The following is a 15,120-nucleotide window of genomic DNA, read 5'->3' on the forward strand; positions in this document are numbered from 1 at the left end:
CAGTCACAAACGGCGAGTGGCAGCACTAGCGCTGGAGGGTACATAAAGCGTGTCGGCGGTGACGGGGGTGAGGGGAGACGCGGAAAACAGTGCCGCTGCTATCCTAAAGGACAACCGAAGATATTTATCTGTCCAAAAGGACATGATCACTGGCTTTCGGACCAAGGCTGTGGAAGCATTTCCTGAACAGTTAAGTCTGTAAAATGTTCGCCAGCCACCGTGTGTAAAAATGGGCTTACCCAAAACTGGAGCCGAGGCAGCTTTAGTGCACCATGGTCCACAGATGACAGGGGTCAACGACGGTTGCAGAGATGTGTTCAGGCGAATACCCGAGCAACTGTTGAGGAACTTCAAAACTGGCTCTGAGCACTATGGGACTTAACATCTAAGGTCATCAGTCCCCTAGAACTTAGAACTACTTAAACCTAACTAACCTAAGGACATCACACACATCCATGCCCGAGGCAGGATTTGAACCTGCGACCGTAGCGCTCACGCGGTTCCAGACTGAAGAGCCTAGAACCGCTCGGCCACCGCGGCCGGTGTTGAGGAACTGATCGCACAGATGAACCAAGAGTCTACCAGCAGTGTCTGCTCAACGATGTCTGCTCAACGACCATTCACCTAACACTGCTTCGTATGGGCTTCTGCAGCAGGTGCCTGATTCGTGCACCCATGCTAACTGCTGTTCATCGGCAACAGGCTGGAATTTGCATGCCGATAAAGCTACTGGACGTCCACTGAGTGGCGACAGGAGCCCTTTTTAAATGAATCTCGTTTTATGCTCCAACGGACAGATGGCCGTCGATGTGTACGTCGTGAAACGTCAGAAAGCAAACACCTTGGAAGTAGGAGGAAGCATTATGGTCTGGAGAATGATTTCGTGGCATTTCCTGGTGACCTTCTGTGGAAGGCAAAATGGATCAACTCAAGTTTGCGTCTCTCCTTGGGGACCATGTCCACCACTACATGCAGTTTGTTTTTCCTCGGCATGGTGGCATCTACCAACAGGACAACCCAACGTGTCACACAGCTCGTAGAGTACGTGCGAGGTTCGAAGACTACCAGCATGAGTTTACTGCACTCCTCTGGCCTCCAAAATCCTCGGATTTTGAACCAATCTAGAATCTGAGGGACCACCTCGTTCGGCCTGTTTGCGCCATGGATCCTCAACCTAGAAATCTAGCGTAGTTGGCCACGGCAGTGAAGTCAGCGTGGCTCCACACCCCCCCTCGGTACCTGCCAGAATCGATCTACATCTACATCAATACTCCGCAATCCACCATGCGTGGCGGAGGGTACCTCGTACCAAAACTAGCGTCTTCTCTCCCTGTTCCACTCCCAAACAGAACGACGGAAAAATGACTGCCTATATGCCTCTGTACGAGCCCTAATCTCTCTTATCTTTGTGGTCTTTCCGCGAAACGTAAGTTGGCGGCAGTACAATTGTACTGCAGTCAGCCTCAAATTCTGGTTCTCTAAATTTCCTCAGTAGCGATTCACGAAAAGAACGCCTCCTTTCCTGTAGAGACTCACACCCGAGTTCCTGAAGCATCTCCGTAACACTCGCGTGATGATCAAACCTACCAGTAACAAATTTAGCAGCCCGCCTCTGAATTGCTTCTATGTCCTCCCTCAATCCGACCTGATAGGGATCCCAAGCGCTCGAGCAGTAATCAAGAATAGGTCGTATTCGTGTTTTATAAGCGGTCTCCTTTCCAGATGAACCAAATCTTCCCAAAATTCTACCAATGAACCGAAGACGACTATCCGCCTTCCCCACAACTGCCATTACATGCTTGTCCCACTTCATATCGCTCTGAAATGTTACGCCCAAATATTTAATCGACGTGACTGTGTCAAGCGCTACACTACTAATGGAGTATTCAAACATTACGGGATTCTTTTTCCTATTCATCTGCATTAATTTACATTTATCTATATTTAGAGTTAGCTGCCATTCTTTACACCAATCACAAATCCTGTCCAAGTCATCTTGCAACCTCCTACAGTCACTCAACGACGACACCTTCCCGTACACCACAGCATCGTCAGCAAATAGCCACACATTGCTATTCACCCTATCCAAAAGACCATTTATGTAAATAGAAAACAACAGCGGACCTACCACACTTCCCTGGGGCACTCCAGATGATACCCTCACCTCCGATGAACACTCACCATCGAGGACCTGCCAGAACATCTCGACTCTCTTCCTGCACGTCTCGTGCTGTAAAAGATGGTTACTGAGGCTATTCACAGGTGGTCACGTCGCGCGGAGTGGCTACGCAATTAGAGGCACCATGTCACTAATCCTGCGGCCCCTCACGCCGGAGGTTCGAGTCCTCCCTCGGGCATGGGTGTGAGTGTTGGCTTTAGCGTTAATTTAGTTTAAGTAGTGTGTAAGTCTAGGGACCGATGACCTCAGCAGTTTGGTCCCTTAGGAATTTACACACATTTGAACAGGTGGTCACGGTAATGCGGCTGGACAGTGCAGTAGTAGGATGGCCTACTCCACACTCAGGTAGAGCTCCAGACTCAAAGTGCTCGACAAGGAAAAGTGGCTGACATGAAATATAATACAAGACATTATCTATTTTTGGTTTACATGACATTTTATTCAAAATAAGCTCCTTGTGAATCAGTAGACACATGCGTTCGAAAAACTGTTCGAAAAAATTCTGATACTCAACCTTCGAAATTGCCTACAGTACCATGGTCCCAGCCCTACGGATATCTCTGAAATTGTGTCGAAATGCTTCTCTTTCACTGCCATTTTCAGTTTCTGAAATAATCAGAAGTCGCGTGGAGACAAACCAACCGAATGAGAAGGGTGCTCGAGGGCCATGACAAATTTTGGGGGTCAAGAAATCAGTACGATCTTGCTTCCGTACGCGGGTGCATTCTCGTGCAACGAACACCGTAATCCCTTGATTCCGGTATTCGGGTCTAACCAAAACAATCCTCGCCCAAACACAGTGTAAAACACCCAATTACAGTAGTAACCTGCACTCACAGTTTGACGATCTGGAGCGAATTATTTATGGATAATTTCTTTTGATCCCATAAAAACAGTGAGCATTACATTGACACGGCTTTTCTACATGCGCATTTTTTTTCCGGTCTCAGAGATTCTGAACCTTTCTATCCCGAGCTTCGGCTCGTAATGAAAACACTGTGTTACGATGCAATACGTGAACTCTGCTTCCATAGCGGCCGATCTTCTCGTATCTGTGCATTCCTCCGTTCTGCAATATTTTTAATAACCAGTGAGAGACTGGAGCACAAAGCGACAGCAGATCACCTTTTGTCCCGAATTTTCAGTTACGGTCAGTGGCGGATACATATGAGGGGGGGGGGGGGGGGAGCGGCCCTGCCCCCCCCCCTCCAACTACCATTGTGGGGCCGCCCGCATTGCCACTCACGCCGTCCCCGCCAGTCAGCTTGCACGCTATTCATTAGTTTCTTTTGTGGTAGTTTTACTTTCCTATGTGTACGCGCGTCCGCGTCATTTTATATGTTTCTGTATGGAACATAAACTACTGGCCATTAAAATTGCTACACCAGGAAGAAATGCAGGTCATAAACGGGTATTCATTGGACAAATCTATTGTACTATAACTGACGTGTGATTACATTTTTGCGCAATTTGCGTGCATAGATCCTGAGAAATCAGTACCCAGAACAACTACCTCTGGCCGTAATAACGGCCTTGATACGCCTGGGCATTGATCAAACAGAGCTTGGATGGCGTCTACAGGTACAGATGCCCATGCAGCTTCAAAACGATACCACAGTTCATCAAGAGTAGTAACTGACGTATTTTGACGAGCCCGTTAATCGGCTACCATTGATCAGACGTTTTCAGTTGGTGAGAGATCTGGAGAATGTGCTGTCCAGGGCAGCAGTCGAACATTTTCTGTATCCAGAAAGGCACGTACAGGACCTGCAACATGCGGTCGTCCATTATCCTGCTGAAATGTAGGGTTTCGCAGGGATCGAATGAAGGGTAGAGCCACGGGTCGTAACACATCTGAAATTTAACGTCCACTGTTCAAAGTGCCGTCAATGCGAACAAGAGGTGGCCGGCCGCGGTGGTCTAGCGGTTCTGGCGCTGCAGTCCGGAACCGCGGGACTGGTACGGTCGCAGGTTCGAATCCTGCCTCGGGCATGGGTGTGTGTGATGTCCTTAGGTTAATTAGGTTTAAGTAGTTCTAAGTTCTAGGGGACTTATGACCTAAGATGTTGAGTCCCATAGTGCTCAGAGCTAACAAGAGGTGATGTCCATTATGATTATCCGTTCTGTTATGCCGTGGTCGATACATGAATTTTGTCTCGATTCCCGCCGGCCAGAGTGGCCGTGCGGTTCAATGCGCTACAGTCTGGAACCGAGCGACCGCTACGGTCGCAGGTTCGAATCCTGCCTCGGGCATGGATGTGTTTGATGTCCTTAGGTTAGTTAGGTTGAATTAGTTCTAAGTGACTGATGACCTCAGAAGTTAAGTCGCATAGTACTCAGAGCCATTTCAACCATTTTGGCTCGCTACCAGCGGGTGTGTTGGACCTTCCATCGAGCTACAAACCCCCTTGAAGATGTCTCCCGCAGACGGGGACGAAAAGTTGGGAATTGAGACAAAATTCATCAATCGACCACGGTATAACAGCCCGGATAACCATAATGGACATGACATTTCCAGCCGTGAAAGTCTACATTTTAGTATGAACAAGAGGTGACCGAGACGTGTAACCAATGGCACCCCATACCATCATGCCGGGTGATACGCCAGTATGGCGATGACGAATACACGCTTCCAATGTGCGTTCACCGCGATGTCGCCAAACACGGAGGCGACCATCATGATGCTGTAAACAGAACCTGGATTCATCCGAAAAAATGACGTTTTGCCATTCGTGCACCCAGGTTCGTCGTTGAGTACACCATCGTAGGCTCTCCTGTCTGTGATTCAGCGTCAAGGGTAACCGCAGCCATGGTCTCCGAGCTGATAGTCCATGCTGCTGCAAACGTCATCGAACTGTTCCTGCAGATGGTTGTTGTCTTGCAAACGTCCGCATCTGTTGAATCAGGGATCGAGACGTGGCTGCATGATCCGTTACAGCCATGCGGATAAGATGCCTGTCATCTCGACTGCTAGTGATGCGAGGCCGTTGGGATCCAGCACGGCGTTCCGTATTACCCTCCTGAACCAACCGATTCCATATTCTGCTAACAGTCATTGGATCTCAACCAACGCGAACAGCAATGTCGCCTTACGATAAAGCGCAATCGCGTTAGGCTACAATCCGACCTTTATCAAAGTGGGAAACGTGATGGTACGCATTTCTCCTCCTTACACGAGGCATTACAACAACGTTTCACCAGGCAACGCCGGTCAACTGCTGTTTGTGTATGAGAAATCGGTTGGAAACTTTCCTCATGACAGCACGTTGTAGGTGTCGCCACCGGCGCCAAGCTTGTGTGAATGCTCTGAAAAGCTAATCATTTGCATATCACAGCATCTTCTTCCTGTCGGTTAAATTTCTCGTCTGTAGCACGTCATCTTCGTGGTGTAGCAATTTTAATGGCCAGTGGTGTAGATAGCTAACACATACCTACGAGATAAGTCGCGGCCATTCTAGTGATCTCGATACGTTACTCTGTCTGGCATTTATCCGAGAGACTCGTAACAACATTTCTACTAGTAACATAACAATAGTTAACTCATAATACGAGTTAGGTGTGTAAGGGAAACTCTTGATGCGTATATCTCCGGTAACAGTGACTTTCGAGAAGATTCCTACTCGTAAAAACGCATTGTTACTATATAGGCCCTCTATCGAATGCACTAGAAAGGAACGGAATCGACAATAAAAGTCCAGACACATAAATTACCGGATAACGTCATCGTTGGAAACTCGCCCTTATGTTATACATCGTAACGTACATATTGACGTCGCTTTCGCAGTAGGTATTTGTTCACACTCCATAGAAATCTGGGAGCGAACATTATTATGGTAAAAGTAAAGGTAGCTCAAGATATCTTTAGTGCCCCCTCCTTGAGATTTTTCTGTATCCGCCACTGGTTAGGATTCGATGCACGATTGTTTGAGGAATTCCAATAATCTCCTCAATTAACCTGGTAGATTCTCAACGATCACTTCGAATAATTTCAGTCGCTTTTTGAACATTTCCATCGACTCGAACTCCTCAATGACGCTGCAGATGTGGATCATCTTTAATGCTCTCCCTAATATCACGAAACATCGTTAAAAACATTTCTACGGCTCATTGCTTCACTACTATCAATAGATTTTATCATTCTATAAGTGTCTGTGGCACACTTATGCAATTTAAAACAAAACTTGTTATTGTGGGGTTGTCCCATTGCTCATTCACGACTGAAGGCCGAAACATTCTGTTAAGTTTAAAAAGGAAGGTAGTCGATGCACAGATTGGAAGCGTGACAGAGTGTAACGAAACGAGTTCACGTGAAATGCAAGACAGGCAAAGGTGTTTTAGGACTTGAGGTGGCATGGGAACTTTCATGAGCTTTTGCAGGATATGGAGGGAAGGAGGTTGTCGGATACGGAAAGCTAGGTCTGGAGGTAGCGGTAAAGCTTGATAGAAAATTTTCATAGATTAGGATAAGTCAGATGAGAGTTTTCAATGTAACGATGATAGTCGTGGGAATTTGCTCCCATTGTCTGCCCCGAAAGCAGTTTTTGGCTGTTGCTGGTGGTCGTTTGCTTGGTTAGTAGACGGAGTATCTGATCACTTTTTTGGTCGATCATTAGTCCTGGGTATCTTAGTGCTTTGTTTAGGAGGGTTGGTTGGTTGTGGAATCACTACTCCTACCAGGAGGTGAAAAGACAGAGCTGAAGGAATCGTTGGCATGAATGGAGCGTAGGATGACTACTAAGAAAGGCGGTGACGCTAGCGTATTTCAGTAGATACAATGGAAGGAGTGGCTTTTGGACGTCGTGTATAAAATATTAAGAAGGAATAATGACAGAACGGATCCTTGAGGTACACCAGCAGTTGGAGGGAATATTCGTGAGTGAGTGTTCAAATGGCTCTGAGCACTATGGGACTTAACTTCTGATGTCATCAGTACCCTAGAACTTAGAACTACTTAAACCTAACTAACCTAAGGACATCACACACATCCATGCCCGAGGCAGGATTCGAACCTACGACCGTAGTGGTCGCGCGGTTCCAGACTGTAGCGCCTAGAACCGCTCGGCCACCTCGGCCGGCAGAATGAGTGTTGTTTATTGATATATAGGATGGGCAAATGCAATCAGATGGATGTATGAAATGCCGTAAGTTGAATGGAATGAAATGCTGACACGTACTTGCAAGGCGCTTTAAGTTCAGAATAGCGAGACCTAAAAAGCGTATAGAAATGCACTGTTCTAGAAATAAAATGTCAGTCCATGAGGGAGTTGCCAAAAGGGAACGCATAAAGCAACAATACTAATTTCCAATTGCAGTCACTTTTTATCGTCTTTCCTCGCTCATAAGATAGGGAAGTGAGACGACAAAAGTTACCGACGAAACTTCTGGTGGTGTAGGTGTACTACTTACGTCATCAAACTATTTCAATCAGTATCATGTTCAGTCGTTTTTCCGTCGTCGTTTTTACTCAGTCAGTCGCGGTTATAAATATAGCCTTTCACGTAACTGGGACCAGGATGAAGTGTATCGAAGGACTACCGCAACTATGGCAGAATATACTATCTGATCGAAAGATCCGGGCACCCCTACGTAATGTGCAACTGATCACTAGATGTCACGAGAGGCGGACCTGCCGGTAAAAAGGAGGCGACGAGTATTGTGTACCAGTAGAGAAGCAGGAGAAGACAGGACGTATCGGCAAGGACAGATCAGTGGCCTCGAACTTGAAATATTCATTGGATGTCACACTGAAGAACAAATTCATCAGAAACGTTTCAACCCTTCTAGAGTTCCGCACGTCCACTGTTGATGATGTGATTGTGAAATGGAAACGCGATGGAACAACCACAACTAAAGCAAGAAGAGGCTGACCTCATGTACTGGTGGATAGGGACCATCGAGCAGTGTGGAGGGTGGTGGTAAAAAAATCGAAAGAAATCAGCGGAAGGAATCATTCGTGAGTTCCAAAATGTCACGAGCAGTCCAGGTAGGACAATGACTTTGCATAGGGAGTTAAAAAAATGGGATTCAATGGTCGAGCAACTCCTCATAAGCCACATATTTCTGTAGACAACGCTAAGCGGTTGTTGAGTTGGTAGAAAGAGAGACGCCATTAGACACTGGACGACGCACGCTGTACCCGGCGACAAGCCGGTGGAAGTGTTTGGGTTAGGCGAATGCCTGGCAAAAGTTACCTGCCATCATGTACCATAGTGCTAACAGAGTGGTACCGAGGATGAGTATGATGATGATGATGATGTTTGGTTTGTGGGGCGCTCAACTGCGTGGTCACGGTCATCAGCGCCCGTACCAAGTCCCAATTTTTTCACAGTACAAGTTTTTACACAGTCCGATGGAGCCACTGTCACGGATGATGATGATGATGATGATGATGATGATGATGATGATGATGATGAAATGATGACAACACAAACACCCAGTCCCCGGGCAGAGAAAGTCCTCAACCCAGTCGGGAATCGAACCCGGGGCCTGCGATCCAGAGGCAGCAATGCTAGCCACTAGACCACTAGCTGTGGACTGGTACGGAGGAGGTGGCGTTATGGTGTGGGGGTGTTTTATGGGGCTAGGATGTGGTCCTTTCATTGCTCTTGAAAACGCTAAATGGGGAAGGTATGAACGCCTTTTACAGTATTGTGTGACGTGTACTGTAAAGGAACGGTTGCGAGATAATGATTGATTGTATCAGCATGACAATTAAACGTGTCATAAAGCAGCTTCTGAGAGGCAATGATTTGTGGACAATAACATTCCTCAAATACACTGGCCTACCCAGAGTCGCGATCTGAACGCAATGGATGAGTTAGGACGTCGACTTCGCTCGAGACCATAGCGTCCAACATCACAACCCCCTCTGATTTCTACTCTTGGACTGCCATTGCTACACAGACATTCACACACTTCGCTGAAAATGTCGCCGGCAAAGTTCAAGCCTTCATAAAGAAGAAGGGCGAACGAATGCTGTGTTAATGGCGCCCAGTACGTGTCCTGATACTTTTGATCAGATACTATAGTTCGTTATATTTGTCGCAATGTTTGTTGTCAAAATGTAGCATTACTTACGCTCTATGACTTGGCCGTACCCCCAATAGCCGTTTTTCCATCGCTCCAAAGAATGTGGAAATACGATAAAGCTTTTATCGAAATTTCTATGTGAGTTACTGGATCACAAGGTTGGTTAACTGTCTGATACCTCTAATTCAATCTATACATAGCTGTTCCGGTGTTGCCAAAGATAATACAGTTTTCATAATCTCAAACAGCGTGTGACGTTTGCTCAAGAAAAGCGGGGTGGCTAGGATACTAGTTTCATATATGCGAGGAATAGGATTCAAAGCCCGGTCTACAATCAGGATTTAGCCTTTCCATAGTTTCCTTGTGTTACTTCTGGCGGTTTCCGAGACGATTCATCAAACTTCGTAGTCTCAGTCTTAGACCAGTCCCACGTTGCGTTCCTTCTCCAACCACTGAGAGACGGATAATACTTTAGACACTGACATTCCTCTGGCCCAGTGACATGGTGCTCTGTCAGCCATAAAAATTCCTTCAATGAATGGCTGCAAATGGTCTCCAGGTACCCAGACATAACCATTTCCAGTCAATCAGCGGTTCAGTTGAGCCAGAGGACCCAGTCCATTCCACATTAACACAGCCCGCTCCATTGTGGAACCACAACCAGCTGGCACAGGTAAGTGCCTTTTTGGCAACTTGAGTCCATGGCTTCGCGGGATCTGCGCCACGCTAGAACCCTACCATCAGCTATTACCAACTGAAATCGGGGCTCATCTGATCAGGACACGGTTTTCCAGTCGTTTATGGTTCAACCGACATGCTCACGAGCCCAAGAAAAGCGCTGCAGGCGATGTCGTGTTGTTAATAAAGGTATTCGCATCGGTCGTCTGCTGCCATAGCCCATTAACGCCAAATTTCGCCGAACTGTCCTAACGGATACGAAAAATGGCTCTGAGCACTATGGGACTCAACTGCTGTGGTCATAGGTCCCCTAGAACTTAGAACTACTTAAACCTAACTAACCTAAGGACATCACACACATCCATGCCCGAGGCAGGATTCGAACCTGCGACCGTAGCGGTCGGGCGGTTCCAGACTGTAGCGCCTTTAACAGCTCGGCCACTCCGGCCGGCCCTAACGGATACGTTCGTCGTATGTCCCATATTGATTTCAACGGTTATCTCAAGCAGTGTTGCTTGTCTGTTAGCACTGACAAGTCTACCAAATGCCTCTGATCCCAGTCGTTAAGTGAAGGCCGTCGGCTACTGTGTTTTCCGTGATGAGAGGTGGCGCCTGAAACTTGGTATTCCCGTCACACTCCTGACATTGCAGATCCCGGGAATATTGACTTTCCTAACGATTTCCGAAATGGGTAGTCCCATGCGTCTAGCTCCAACTTCCATTCCGCGTTCAATGTCTGTTAATTCCCGTCGTGTGCCTATATGAATCACTTGAGTACAAATAACAGCTCCGCCAGTGCGCACCCCCCCCCCCCCCCGCCTTTCACACTTTGTGTAGGCGATACCAACACCACCTGCATGTGTGCAATCTGCATTCCATGACTTTAGCATTTCCGTATAGCATTCATTGGGCCCTGACAAAACTACAGTATTGGAGAAACAGATTTTTTGGTTCGTTGGTCCTAGAACATTATTTACTGCTGCCGATTTATTCGTGTTGCCCAAACGATAATTACCTTTGTGTTCGTCAATCCAAGTGTTAATGCTTATTTTAATACTTCCTTTGCAACTTAATTGCGTGTGCGAGGAATTTTCAGTAAGATGTCATGACGAGTGGCGGGCGTAGGTGCTTTGTGATGTTTAAATATGAATATTTAATGATCTTTCTCGTCAAGTTTAAGATTGTATCAATACAGTGCGTCTCGTCTATCTGTTGATACGATCTGTGTCTGTTCTTGTGAATCTGAGGAAAACCTTTGTCTTTAGGCGGTTCTTTCCACTGGAAGCTCAAAACCTTTTAGGATGCAGGGTACAGTGCCCTCTCTATCAGAGTAGCCGTTTGACCTGAAAGTAATTCTTAATGATCGTTCTGCACAGCTGTTGGTAGCCAGGCGGCACAGAGTCTGTGTCGCCTGGCTACCAAGAGCTGTTGCATAACGATTTGATTCACGGATCCAGTTATATGGCTCCTTCTGTGTATAGCGATTTTACGACTATGACGAGTGGGGCCTGAAGATGGCATCAATGTAACGCTGAAACTGTTAGCACATACGAGTTCATAAAATAAAATAAATTTCTACAATACATACGGCTGTTGGTAAATTATTGCATCAAGGAGTTCGTGCCAGCCGTCGTCCCAAAATACATAATGGATCAACGAAGATTAAGTGGATACTGTCTGCGAAATGTGTTACGAATAAAGTTAGTAGCAAAGAAGTAATAAATTTAAACGTCATGCATGATGTGGCAGTTTTTCACGTATCGCAGCGTTTAAGAAGTCATACCTCCTGAACTACGCGTCGTACAATGATGTAAATTTGCTAGTATGTTCGGTGGTATATGTGAATGTTGTCTGAAAAGTGTGTCTCAAATACAGTTAGTAGTAAAGAAGCAATAAATTGAAACGTCCTGCTTCATGCGACAGTTTTACTGCATGAATAGCGAAAAAGAAGTAAGTGGTAAACTTTTTTCTTTCATCATTTTGTGGTTGTTATCAGCGAGAAAAAGTTTCGTAAAGATCTGACATTATGTGAAAGTCGTTAAGAGCTCTCATTCTCGAATGGATTCGCGCGTCGTGGGCCACGCTGACTTTTCACCACCGTTCTATCCCTTTTTTATAGGTAGGTGGTTCTTACCCACACAGAGATACTTTTCACACCGTAAGTGATATGTGTACCAAGCTTGGCTGAAATCGCTCCAGTGGTGTAAGAGGGAATGTGGAGCATTCATATATACATGTAAATGTTCATTCGTTTTTATAATATGTACGGGATACATAGACCGTCTACAAAACTCATTTTACACCAAATGAAAAAAATATATCAAACAGGATCTTCATTTCCATTCATGACACTGAAAAACGTGACGTACTACATACAGATTTTCAACATTAAAGCTGAAGGTGGTTTTGATGTTTCACTTCTCTTTTTTCCAAAATGGTTCAAATGGCTCTGAGCATTATGCGACTTAACTTCTGAGGTCATCAGTCGCCTAGAACTTAGAACTAATTAAACCTAACTAACCGAAGGACTTCACACATATTCATTCCCGAGGCAGGATTCGAACCTGCGACCGTAGCGGTCCCTCGGTTCCAGACTGTAGCGCCTAGAACCGCACGGCCACTCCGGCCGGCTCTCTTTTTTTTTTCATTCTGTGAAATTTTCTGAGTCATAACTAGCTAACTACAAATGATATACAAACCAAGATAATTACTAATAGTTCGGTAATGTCCAAATCAATGTCTATTATGTGTAAAGGAACAGAATTTCTCACTTCAGACCTTCTTGGAACGGACAAGATGGTTATTTGGAGCGATTTTCGTAAAACGGGTGCACTGTTCCAGCTGTAAATATACACCGCCTCACTTGATCACTCCCAACCTTCTATATTTTCAGCCCATGGTCATTAGTATCTCTCTCCAAGTTCCGAAATCTTCTCACTATTGGCAGTACCAGAAAGGGCTTTCTCCTGGACATCCCAATGCTCAAAACTGTGTATTCCTTTAATGGAACACGTCTGGGCTGCCAGTCACAAAACCGTTAAATTTCAAATATTCCATTTTTTCTGTAAATTAACATTCATTTAGTTGTTACTTATATGCTGTTTATGTTTAATAAATTATATTTTTAAATTTGGTAGTAAGTGCCTGTGGCACCAAACTGCTGCGGTCATCGGCCCCTACGCTTACACACTACTTAATCTAACTTAAAACAACTTACGCCAAGGACAACACACATACACACCCATGCCCGAGGGAGGACTCCAACCTCCGACGGAGGAAGCCGCGCGAATCGTGCAAGGCGCGTGAGACCTCGCAAATAAGCACCCTGCGAGGTGTTCATGTTTAATCTATTATCTAGAGGCGAAAACGAACCGTATGTTACACACAAAACTATTCGCTGGCTATGTTTAATCTGTTATCTAGGAACGAAAACGGACCGTATGTTTCCCTCAAAACTATACGTCCAATACTTAACATATATTTTTAAAAAATAGAAATATGTATTACCATATTTCAGCATCAGACTGTTTCGCGAATAAAGGCCGTTCTGCCGAATGCGAGTCCTGCATCGTAACCATTACGCTGCCATTAAGATATGATGTGGAAGCATGAAAGTAGCTGAAATCTCAAAACGAGTGGGGCGGGTATAGGGTCTAGCAACTAAATGAAAACTTAAAAAAAAAATAAGCGTTTAAAACAGAATCGTAAGCACCGTAACTTTTCACTGCTGCCTCCGTCTTCCTACATCATTCAAATATAGAAACGATATGCTTTGGCAAATTATAATACATATGTGTCAATAAAATGCTGTTGCAACTAGAGAACACTTCAAGTTCATAACTTTCCAGTCTTATTTCGGATGAAAACCGTAATCTTTATTTACTTATCTGTGTAAAGACAATAGTTCAAGTTAGTTGGGCACATATTTCTCGCACTAGGGATCGACTTACAACACGCTATCTCATATGACGTGAGATAGCCAGTCATTTGTGCTGTTTCTCACATCCGCTAGCAGGAAGACGCCCGTAAACACGTCTGTCTGAGCCTACCCACGCTTATGAAATACAGCTTTTCATCGTCTCCATCTCTCTTTGCGACGTTATCTCGGTAACCCTGATGTTACAGGAGGTTTGAGTAAACGACCTTTAACAAAGTGAAAAGAGTTTTGTAATGAAATATGAATCCTAACGACGACGTCCTGCAGAGCCGGCTGTAATCTCTCTTTAGCGATCTCTCAGAGCAGAAGGGCGCTTAAGAAACCTTTGGCAGTGTTTCCAAACCACTTTAGTCTTCCTGAATGGTCTGGATGAGCTACATCTAGCCACGTAAAAACAGCTTCATAACAAAACACGGAGGTTGAGGAGTTTCTCCTCCAGAGTTCTGAGAGATTCCGGTTGAGTATCTCTTGCAGCGGGAGGGCCCTTGAGGAATCTCTCATCAAATATTAACTCTCCTCTTACGTGCTAATTATGAAAATCTGTTGTAAAGTAGCGCGCAGTCGGCTACGTCACTCCGTCTCTCTCTCGAAAGATTTGTAAACACTTCACTTGCCTGTTCTTCTCACTTTATTTTAGTATCCGTACCGATGGCGGCTTTGTGATGATCAGCAGAAGCAGTACCGTGTGAAAGTCCATTTGTCTGGCGTTCCGTGCAGTATAAAGGTGGCTAATTTTCGCTACCTTTTATTGTCATTCATATTCTCTTACTGAAAAATTACTTGATTAGGATGCGAGAACCGCATCACTGTCGATGCGTGGGTTTTTCCCAAACAGCCATAAAAGACAAGAACTTAGTGGGATTATATAATTTTTGTGTATTTATGCGGAATCAGTAAGTTTAGGACGCGTACACACAATCATGCATTGGTAGATTCGCCTGAACATGTATTATTTGAAGGCGACAAGTACACTGAGTTTAGACATGGAGAGCACATAAGGTCAGTTGCTGTGTATGTTAAGATTCATAATGAGCACAAGTGATGGCAGATTGATACTCTGACGAACCATACGTCCAAATTTCGTATCAAAAACAAGACGCCTACAGCAGAAAGTGAAGTCTACCGGTATTGTGCATCATGAATTTACCCCTGGAGGACAGACAATTAACCAGGAATACTACAAATGTGTCTTTGAGCGTTTGCACGAAAAGGCGCGCAAGAAAAGACCTGCATTGTGGAAAGACCGGAGTTGGGTGCTCCGGCTCATCGTGCCTTCTCCATCGTTGAATTTTTGACC

The 15,120-nt window shown here is 45.3% G+C and overlaps 1 protein-coding gene across 1 annotated transcript in view; it reads left to right on the plus strand.

Annotated features, from left to right (window-relative positions):
- The window catches only part of LOC126169379 (potassium channel subfamily T member 2), a 1,084,296-nt gene that overhangs the window by 824,734 nt on the left and 244,442 nt on the right, over window positions 1-15,120 (plus strand). The gene's annotated exons all lie outside the window — the stretch shown is intronic.

The sequence above is a fragment of the Schistocerca cancellata genome, chromosome 1, assembly GCF_023864275.1.
Source record: "Schistocerca cancellata isolate TAMUIC-IGC-003103 chromosome 1, iqSchCanc2.1, whole genome shotgun sequence".
Lineage (NCBI taxonomy): Eukaryota > Metazoa > Arthropoda > Insecta > Orthoptera > Acrididae > Schistocerca > Schistocerca cancellata.